This window comes from Siphateles boraxobius, unplaced genomic scaffold (assembly GCF_051911475.1).
Source record: "Siphateles boraxobius isolate OS27281-9 unplaced genomic scaffold, OSU_SipBor_1 56, whole genome shotgun sequence".
NCBI lineage: Eukaryota > Metazoa > Chordata > Actinopteri > Cypriniformes > Leuciscidae > Siphateles > Siphateles boraxobius.
This window is the reverse complement of record NW_027509182.1, coordinates 2,513,710-2,524,646: the sequence shown is the minus strand read 5'-3', so window position 1 is coordinate 2,524,646 and position 10,937 is coordinate 2,513,710. Positions and strand designations below refer to the sequence as shown.

At 41.3% G+C, this 10,937-nt stretch overlaps 1 protein-coding gene across 4 annotated transcripts in view; it reads left to right on the top strand.

The window, feature by feature from the left end:
* Positions 1-1,033: 1,033 nt before the first annotated feature.
* Positions 1,034-10,937, top strand: part of prune2 (prune homolog 2 with BCH domain) — a 34,590-nt gene continuing 24,686 nt past the window's right edge. The window contains exon 1 of one of the 4 annotated variants that reach the window (XM_077206395.1): positions 1,034-1,163. The gene's annotated coding sequence lies outside the window, so the exon portion shown is untranslated. Of the gene's footprint in view, positions 1,164-9,856; positions 10,112-10,937 lie in introns of those variants that run through there. The other 3 variants (XM_077206394.1, XM_077206393.1, XM_077206396.1) reach the window with 3 other exon arrangements.

Genomic DNA, 10,937 nt, shown 5'->3' with positions numbered 1-10,937 from the left:
TATGTACCAAAAAGCTATGACAGGATGTCTTCTAATAGCACTTCGACGAGTTTTCCTTCGGGTGAACAGGTTTGTTATTTTAATCAAACAAACTGCAACTTGACACAACGAACAAAAGAATGTTACAGTATGAATAATAACAGTGCAATGCAGCCTTTTAAACTTGCCGGGGCAGTGACAAGCGCCTCTCACTGCTCTGCTCTGCTCCTCTGTTTCTGCTGCTTTCAGTGACGTGAGTTGTGGAAACGCGTTGGCCTAGTACTTTTTGACCCTCTCTGCTATTATAGATTTTCAAGATGGCAGAACTACATGGAAGCCTCCGTGGACCTACCCGTCACATGTATATAAAGATAATACATTCTTCGTTTACAAGGATTAGTAAGGTAAGAGGTATTTGTACACCATTGAGGACATATTTATGAATAAAAAATATTGATTTTAGATAATTAAATACCTAAAAAACTACACATTGTCCCTTTAAAGCACGCATGTCCTCATCGCCTGCATCACGTGGCAGCTTATTATTCTTAATGTTTATCTCAACATTTACCAATATATTATTAAAATCGAAAGTTGCTTATGTTAACATTTGTTAATGGACTGTGAACTAACAGGAACATGAACATTGTTTATTACCTAACATTAACAAAGGTTATTAAATAATGTATTGTATGTAAAAATATTTCACTCATTGTTAATTTAGTTAATGCATTAACTAACGTTAACAAATAATACCTTGTGGTCAAGTGTGTTGTTTTTGAAAATATAAAAATGCAGAAAGTTTGGGTTTAGGGATGAAAGTAGGTTTAGGGTAGGTTTTATTTTAAAATATACAGTTTGTACAGTATAAAAATCATTATGTAAAGTCCCTATAAATGTGTGTGAGAGTGAGAGAGAGAGAGAGAGAGAGAGAGAGAGAGAGAGAGAGAGAGAGAGAGAGAGAGAGAGAGAGAGAGAGAGAGTGTGTGTGTTTCTGAGCAATGCGATAACTCCAGCAGAGATTTATAACTTTACACTTAGTTAAGTCAGGTGTGGGTGGCACAGTTGCCGTAGCGATGAACTTTGGACCAAACCCTTTCTGAGTAAGAGGTCATAAAGCACCTCCCATTGCTTCCTTTAACACTTACGAGAGACTTGCAACAGAAAGAGACTAGCAAAAGCTGGTGAGTAACTGAACACACAACATGGGGTCTCTCAGCACTGTGGGGATCTTAAATCACAGAAAATTATAAATCATGGGATAGCAAGGAATTTTTTTTTACCTTGTGTTTTAAGGTGTAAATTATTTTATGGACACTTTCAAGGGGCAGATTCAAGACAGTGAATCTTTATGGGTGATCACGAGAATGATCAACTGAGAACACAAGGCTCTATTTACAGTATAAAGCATAGTGACCACAATAGTGTATATGATTTGAGTATGTACAGAATGGTTATAACCTCCAGTCACACTGTATTACTATTTAAGTGAAAAAAGTACATAATAGTGGAAAACCTGTAATGAAAAGCATAAACATATGCACTTTCCCTTGTATATTTTGATAAACATTAACCATAAAGGCTTAGTTCTCTCAAAATTCTCACGTCGTTCCAAACCCGTAAGACTTTCGTTAATCTTTGAACACAAATCTTTTTTAATGAAATCTGAGAACTTTCTTTCCCTCCATTGACAGGAACTACCACTTTCAAGCCCCAGAAAGGTAGTAAAGTCATCAAAGTAAGCCATGTGAACCAAGTGGTTAAACATAATTTCATTAAGCAATCCAAGTACTTTGTTTGAGCAAAAAACACAATTTACCACTTTATTTACAAACTATTAATTCACGAGAGCACCACGACGCATCCGTGTTGTCTTGACGCTGGAACAGACGTTGTTACATGAATGCGCGTTGGAGATTAATATTTGTAAATAAAGTCGTAATTTATGTTGTTGTTTTTTTGCAAACAAAGCACTTGTGTCACTTTTAAACCACTGGAGTCACATGGATTACTTTTGTCTTTACTAGGGTTGGGTATCGATTCTTATTGAGTCCTAATTGCAAGTTGCGCCGTATTAGCTCAACTGGACCTGGTTCCCAGAACTTATGCTCCTCACGACAGCACCTCCTTGGCCCATTCCTCTGAGGAAGGACCTGCTTTCTCAGAGACGGCACCTGTATGGCACCCGCTTCCAGACCTCTAGAAACTCCATGTCTGGTCCCTGGACGGGACGCGGAGGTTCTAGGTGACCTACCCCAGGCGGTGGTAGACACCATCATTTCTGCTAGAGCCCCCTCAACGAGGCACCTCTATGCTCTGAAGTGGAACCTGTTTGTTGAATGGTGTTCTTGCCACCAGGAAGACCACCGGAGATGTCCGATCAGAGTTGTGCTTTCTTTCCTGCAAGATGGGCTGGAGCGAAGGCTGTCTCCCTCCACACTCAAAGTGTATGTTGCCGCTATCGCCGCACATTACGATGCAGTTGAAGGTAAATCGTTGGGAAAGCATGACCTGATCGTCAGGTTCCATAGGGGAGCGAGGAGACTCTACCATCTTGGGAACTGTCTTTGGTGCTCAGCGCACTGCAGAGACCTCCCTTTGAACCGCAGTCAGCTGAGTTAAAGATCCTGTCACTAAAGACAGTGCTCCTGACTGCTCTGGCTTCCTTCAAGAGGGTAGGGGACCTGCAAGCATTTTCGGTCGACGAATTGTGCCTCGGGCCGGATAACTCTCACGTTGTCCTGAGGCCCCGGCTCGGATACATGCCCAAGGTTTCTACCACTCCCTTCGGAGGAGGCAGACCCAGCCCTAGCTTTTCTCTGTCCCATCCGCTCTTTGCGGTTATACGTGGACAGAATGCAAAGCTTCAGGACCTAAGATCAGCTCTCTGTCTCCAAGCAGAGGATGGCCCACTGGATAGTGGATGCCATCGCCTTGGCTTACAAAGCCCAAGGCGTGCCTTGCCCGTTCGGGTTGCAAGTACACTCAACTAGAACTGTTGCTTCTTTCTGGGCGCTGGCTTAAGGCGACTCACTGACAGATATATGTAGAGCTGCGGGATGGGCGACACCTAATACATCGCTAGATTCTATAGCCTCCGTGTAGAGCCGGTATCTTCCCGTTTACTCGCCCTCAGTGGCCAGTAGCGCGAGGGACCCGTTCTTAGTTCTTAGTATTCCACCCAAAGAAGAAAGTCGCTCCATCTTTATTGTTCACTGCTGCAGTAGGATCTTTAGCCTTTCCACCTCTGGAGCCACTGTATTATTCTTTGACGTAGTGTACAAGGTACATTCTGCTTGGTTGGAGGGCATTCAGGTGGTACTGGGTCTGCTTGTGCTCTTTGGATCTCTTCTATGATGTCCCAGCTTATGGGTGCAATGATAACGGATGGTGGTAGTATGGGTTCATCTTGTGGTGTAAGGTGAGTCGGATCATGATGGCGGGAAAGGGCATCTCCTTTTCTGTTTTTACTGCCTGGACGATAAGTGACTGTGAATTGAAATCTTGTGAAGAAGAGTGACCAGGGAGCTTGTCTTGAATTCAGTCGTTTGACCCCCTTCATGTTTTCAAGGTTCTTATGGTCGGTGATTACTTGGAACGGATCGATTGACCCCTCAAGCCAGTGGCACCACTCTTCCAGTGCAGCCTTCATGGAGAGTAACTCTTTGATGCCTACATCATAGTTCCTTTCTGCAGAGTTCAACTTATGTGCGAAGAATGCACATGGATACAGCTTGCCGGGATTACCATGATGTTGGGAAAGGACTGCACCAATGCCACAGTTGGATACATCAACTTCCACTATAAAAGGTAGATTTGAGTTGGGGTGTTTTAGTATGGGGGCTGCAGTGAAGCTTGTTTTGAGTCTCAAAGGCCTCCTAAACAGTGTTACTCCAGATCAATTTAGAGGGTTTGCCTTTTAACAGAGAAGTTAAAGGTGCAGAGATGAGGCTGTAATTGCGGAAAAAGCATCTATAAAAGTTTTTGATTAATTGTGTAGGGTCTTGACCATTCTGTGACTGCTTGAATCTTTGAGTTGTCTATTTCAAAACCTTGATGATGATGATATAACCCAAGAATGTGGTTTTGGTTGTGTGGAACTCACATGTATCTGCCTTTACATAGAGCTGGTGCTCTTGTAGATGTGAGAGGACCATCTTAATGTCCTTGATATGCAGGGCCTTTTCATTGGAGTAAATGAGTATATCTTCATGGAGGCGATGACACACTTGTTAAGGAGGTCTATGAAAATTTTGTTGATGAAGGACTGGAACACTGCTGGTGAGTTAGCCAGGACATAGGGCACAACCTGATATTCATAGTACCCCCTGGTGGTAATGAATGCGGTTTTCATCTCGTCACCCTCTCTAATGCGAATTAGGTTATTGGCACTTCTCAGGTCCAGCTTGGTATAAGTATAGGCTTTGCAAAGCTGTTCAAGAGCAGATGGTACTCACAGCAGGGGAAGTAGAAGGACCGATGAACCAGGATGCAAGTGCTTCTTCAATATATTTCTCAATTGACATGGTTTCAGGTCTGGATAATGGGTAGGCTTTGCTCTTGGGTGGTGCCATGTTGGGCAATAATTCAATTGCACAATCGAGAGGACAGTGAGGAGGTAGCTGAGCTGTTTTGACTTTGCTGAAGACCTCCGAAAACTCTGAATATTCCTTGGATATGGTGGTTTGTGTGTGGTTCTCAGGACAAAAAAAATAAAAAAATAATATATATATATTATTTATTTTTTTTTCTTCAAGGCTTGCACCTTGGAACCTATTTCAAGGTTTGCGTTCTCGAGCCACTGTTGTTGTGCGAATGAGTGGGTCGGAGTGCGTTAAGTTCTGTTAGAACTGTGTCGTGTAAGCGGCCCCTAAGTTAATAACTAATGATCTTTGCAACAGAAGTGAATCGATCAAAACTAACTTTCGCTGGACAATAACTTTATTCTTCAGCTGCTGTAAAGCCAAAACAATCTCTGTTACTTTAATTTCGTATAATCACTGTAAAGCTGCTTTGAAACAGTCCATATTGTTAAAAGCGCTATATAAATAAAAGTGACTTGACTTTCAATACTTGTGGTGAGACATGGCATGGTAATAGCGAAGTGCAGACAATTTGACGTACAATGATTTGACCATTGTTTGACCTCATCCTGGTTCCAGGAAATTATGGGGTCATGGACAGCCAGCCATGGATGGCCCAAGATGAGAGTGTTCTTGGGGGAGTTGATGACATACAAGGTAGTTGTTTCTGTGTGGAACAGTCCAATTTGGAGGGTTACTGGAAACGGTTTGGTGAGTGATGCCTGTGCTGATGGGTGCATTATTTACAGCAGTAATATTGATTGCAGGGAGACCAGGTATTGTTGGTCTCTGTAGTTCTTGCACAAGATCTTGGTGGATCAAGTTAAGTGTGCATGGCTCCTGAGTCGACTAGCGCTGAAACGTATTTTGCTTTATCATCAGAAGAGAGTTCAATTTGAAAAACTGTGTAAACAGAGAGAAGAAAGGTACTTGGTACTCATACTTGTCTTGGAGACTGGAAGTTTCCTCCCTTTGTGAGGGCAAGCAGAGTTTTGGTGATCCATGCCAGGAAGTTGCGTGTCCCTGTCCCAAAGCTCTAATGCCCAGTCTAAAGCTTTCCCAGTTAACAACGTCATCATGAATGCACACTTCTTTGAGTCTTGGTGGAATGACTCAGGTTGACTTGAAAAGTAGATTCTGCATTGTCTTAAAAATCCTCTACATTTCTCAGGTGAGCAATCAAATTCAGGAAGAGCAAATCTTACTGGGGAAATTGAAGGGATGGAAGAGAGCGGATATACTGGGTCAAACTCTCATTGCCAGCACTCAGATTAGTCAGTGGGTCCTGGTAGCCCTTTAGAATTTAATTCTGGTAAGCAAAAGCTGCCTGGAGCTGAGAAACCTCCGCTGGATCTATTGTAGCATAGTATTCTGTGAGGGACTTGACATGGAGGCAAAATAGAATCAAAATGTTGGAAGTTTATTTAATCTCAGCAAACAAATCCAATACACTAGACAGAGACATGGTCGATAAGGCAGGTAGGGTAATCAGAGACAAGTAATCAGTCCAAACAGGCAAACACGGCAAAAACGGTAATCCAAAAGGCAGTAATCCAATAAGGCAAGCGCAATGGTCATTACAAGAAGGCAAAGAATAAGCAATGAATTACGCTCGGTAAGGCAGTGATAGACTTCACAAGGAAGCAGTGGAAATGCATGGTTATTTACACTGGTGTGAGGCTGGAAGTAACCAACAAAGCAATAGCCCATGTTAGTTTTCGGTAGAGGGTTCCCTCTGGCAGTTGGATGAATGGGTGTCAGCCGCATTTCATTACAGTTCCGAAGATAGACTAATGTCTTACGGGATTGGAACAACATTAGGGTGAGTAAATAATGACAGAATTTTAATTTTTGGGTGAACTAACCCTTTAACATACAATCTCATTCTGTTTGAATTATCTTGACCAAACCTAGTTTTTTTTAGCAGCATAAATTTACAACCAACTACCACTATGTAAAAAATAATTTATAATACAAATAATATATCTTTATTTTCTTTCAGATTACACTAATGAGAATTACATTTTGACCGTGAATTTGGGGGAAAATCTTAATATTTTGTGAAACATCCCTTGTGAAAAAGAAGCATGCTTAATTGTACTGACGGTAGACTTGAAGTGTACTTCAAATCTTAAAAGTATATATTTAAATAATGTTGATTAAATAAAAGGCCACTTAATTGTACTTAGTCATCATGAAATCAAAACAGACAATTCTTATTTTTAATGGAATTTTACAGTATTTATTATAAATGATTAATCTGTGCTAATATTTTTGCCCTCATATTCTTTAATAAAAAAAGACTTCCGCCCTTTTGCAATGACATCTTTTTATTTATCTGATGAAGTGTTCACCAACATAAGGGTGGGCCAATAACCTCGACCCAACAATTCCGATTTGTCAGCATGAAACAGAATTTGCTATAGCCTTTTCTTCCCTATTGAGCATTGTTTAAATGCCACAGCCCACCTGAGTATTGTTGCTGACAAAGGTCTATCCCCTTATGACCACAGAGCACCAATCTTCTAATGGCTACTTCCAGCTGGAAAACATGCCATGTCACATAGCTCAAATAATCTCAAACTGGTTTCTTGAACATGACAATTAGTTCACTATACTCAAATGGGCCTCCACAGTCACAGATCTCAAGCCTTTGAGTTGTGGTGGAACGCGAGATTCAGAACCATGGTTCGAATTACGTGGGAGCTGAGCTCCTATAGAGAGAGTATGAGCTCCCATGAAAGCAGTAAAATCCTACACCTGTGGGGGCTCTAAAAATCATCAGCACCATCATTTTAAATTACAAATAAAGCACTTTTTCCTTCAATAATCGAGGCATATTTGTTAACCCTTTCGCACGTACGTTCATAGCGGTGTGATTAGAACAGTCAGTGCATCACGTGATCAACTGCTAAATTCAAAAGTGCTTTCGTGTTGGCTGGCGTTGAGCCAGAGACAGATGCGCTCAATATATCACAACTATTCAGTGTTTTTAACCACATAATGTTTATTTTAGGTTTCAGACATGTAAATACACAAAAGTAGCTACTAGCAAAAAAATGATTTGGGGGGACGCTAAGTAGGCCCCCACCAATATTTTAGCGAACTCCTTTCAGGGTTTTCCTGCATGGAATTACGAGGCAGCCGCCTCCGGCTCTCAACAAAACTCGGCCTGTGGCCATTAAGTTTGCCGATAGTGCTGCGCGGGTCGGGCGAGACAAATAATAAAAAAAATTAGCCTGCATTCAAATTAATCGAGGATGGATGACAGATAAATCATTATAATGTGTTGATTTTAATAAAGACACGGAACTCTTATCATGGTAAAACGAAATGAGCGTCACTCTACTTTCGTTTTCAACAACGTAATTCTCTTTAGAGAAAATCAATCAAGGAAAATATATCAGGGAATTTACTACAGTTGTAATTTTTCAATGTAAATTATTTAATTTGATTGGTAACAGCCTACTGTCTTATTATTCTGATTTAATGTATTGATCAAATTAAGGAATATTTTAAAAGAAAGATGGAGCATAGGCTACATAAAATTAGAGGGAAAAATGCCCTATTTTAAAGGTAAAAAATTTATTCTGATAAGAGTGTTTGCCAACATTGATGTGATGAAACATTGACAATTTAACTTTGAATGGAGTAAAAAGCCTCTGTTTAGGATATTAAGGAAATGTAATTTTGGCCAAAGAATAACTTTTTATTTAAATAAATGTTAATTTTAAATCAGCCTACTTCAGTGTGATATTTTACCATATTATCATGCTTAACATTGAGAATTTGAAAAATTGTAATGATGATCAGATGCAGATCTAAATCAAAGAATATATGTTTGGGCGGTTGGATTATTTTTAACAGCGGATTGGGTGACTCAAAGTGCACCAGATTAATGAATTTATCTTTAAAATTTACAAAATTTTCTTCCTGGGGGGGGGGGGGGCATGCCCCCAGACCCCCCTAGAGGTAACAAACTCCACCCAAATATTCTCTACTCCTGTATTAATAAACGTACGTTGAACTCAAAATAATGAAGTGCAGTATTTAGCTATTTATTTATCACATACACCACGCCTGCTCGTGGGTTACTTTTTTTCTTTTTTTAAAGAGACCCCCACAAAAATGAAATCATAATTTGAACCCTGTTCAGAACATAGATGTGCAGTCAACAAATCTGCAGCAATTGTGCAATGCTTTCATGTCAATAGGAACCAGAATATCTGAGTAGATTCAGTTTATTTAATGAATCTGATCCCACTCACATGGGACTCAACACCTGCTCTAATGGGTTCTCTGAAAAACTCCATCTCTCTTATGCTGAGTTCAGACTGCACGATTTTAGCCCCGATTTTGGCTCGCCGACAGGTTTTGAGAAATCGCCGACAATTGCCCGAAATCACAGGCAAATCGGTGCTCGTTCACGCGAGTGACAATCACGCAGTGTGAACAAAGACACGATCTGAGACTGAGAGAATCGCCGACGAGTCACCGACGCCCGTGAGATATTTGGCATGCTAAATATCTGAACCTGTCGGCCATTCACAATCCTGCTGTGTGAATGTGTTCTGACTGAAAACTACATCGGCGATGACCGACAGCCAATGAGAGAGCAAGATACAGGACAGCAGGCTGTTCGGGGAGGAGTTATAGACCAGAATATTAGTATTTTAATAGATTGGCCTATATTTACAATTATATCAAACAGAAACAAAGCACAAACATTTGCATGGCCAGCAGCAACAGCAGGACATTTTCAAAATTATTTATTTATCCTCAACTCTCTTTGCAAAACACAGTCCTTGCTCCCCTCGTCTTCCCAACCATTTCCTGCATAAACTGTTTATTTTTTTTAAATCATTTTTGCTACAAATCAGCGCACAGACAATTTGGATCATAATCTTCTTGTAGGCTATCATTTTTAATAACAAATTCAGTGTCGCGCGAGAACTCCGGTCTCAAGCACGCGTGATCTTCCGTTATTTCCTTATCACTTCTCACGTTTTTCTGGTTGTGAAACGTAGTTTGCGGACCAGGCTGTAGTTGTCGGCGATTCTTTCTTTTGTAAATTCATGCAGTGTGAAACCTCCTGTCGCCGATCCATCGTGCAGTGTGAATGCAGCAGCAACTGAATGTTACCCCAGATGGTCATGCAGTGTGAAAACAACAGTGACCCGATTATTTTGAAAATCGTGCGGTCTGAACTCGGCATTAGTGTCCATTCATCCTCAGACACACCTCTCTTTACTCATCTGCACAGTCAGACTCACTCACAATTCACTTGTACAGTCAGAGCCCATCAGCTTCATTTTGCCTCACAGCAGTGTACTGATGCGCTGAGTCTCACTCTTTTGTATCTCAAGCTCAGGGCGGAGAGAACAGCCTCACGCTCTTGTTTGGTGCTTGAGAGGGTCACATGACCACAAAATGGTGGAGGCTCTCAGTAGTGGGTGAACAGAGCATCCATGACACTGAGAGAGATACAGGCACACATCCATGATCTGAAACGCAGGGCAGGAGGAAAAAACTGTGCCTCAGCTGTGGTGGTGAGTGCATTGTGGGTGATTATATCAGGCATGTTGTTATTTGAAACCTTGAGTGTTGGGATGGGAAGGGAAAGAGGGAGGGATAGGCATTTGTTTGTGATGCATCATTGTTTGGTAACGGAAGAGGCTTAGCATCAGCATCCTTCATGATGTAAGACATGGGCAGCTACTTTTGTTTGTACGTGGATCATAAAATAATGTTTATCATGTTTAATACAAACACATTTTTTTGTAATGAGGTTTCAGCTTATGAGCACAGTTGACCTGGTTTTGCCATCATTCAAATTCATGGCTCTGCATGCACGGCTCATTTATTTGCCTGTGTGTGTGTGTGTGTGTGTGTGTGTGTGTGTGTGTGTGTGTGTGTGATTGTGTGTTTGTAAATGTAAATGTGTGCGGACACTGACGCGGAAGAGTGATTCACAAAGAAGAGGGGAGAGAGAGCAGGGTAGAAAGGGTTGTTGATGACAATGACGATGATGACATAACGCCCGCCCACTTTTCCTGTTTCCTGCTGGGGAGGATGGAAAGATAGATGGATTAAGCAAGAGTCTTGATGGAAGGAGAGAGCAACAGACCTTTCCACTTTCACCCTCATCCACTCTCTTTCTCTCTCAACACACATTCTCTGTCTGAGAACTGGCAACCATCTGGCAGCTTATTGCAGACACTCCCGCGAGATAGGCTTCTCTTCTCATGTGGCTGTGTGTGTCCATGCATACATTTACACATGAATTCACACTGCTTCTAAATTCCAAATTCCAAATAGGAATGGTAAAAGGATAGTACAGAGAGTTTTTTAGAGCAGATACGTTTATAGAGACTA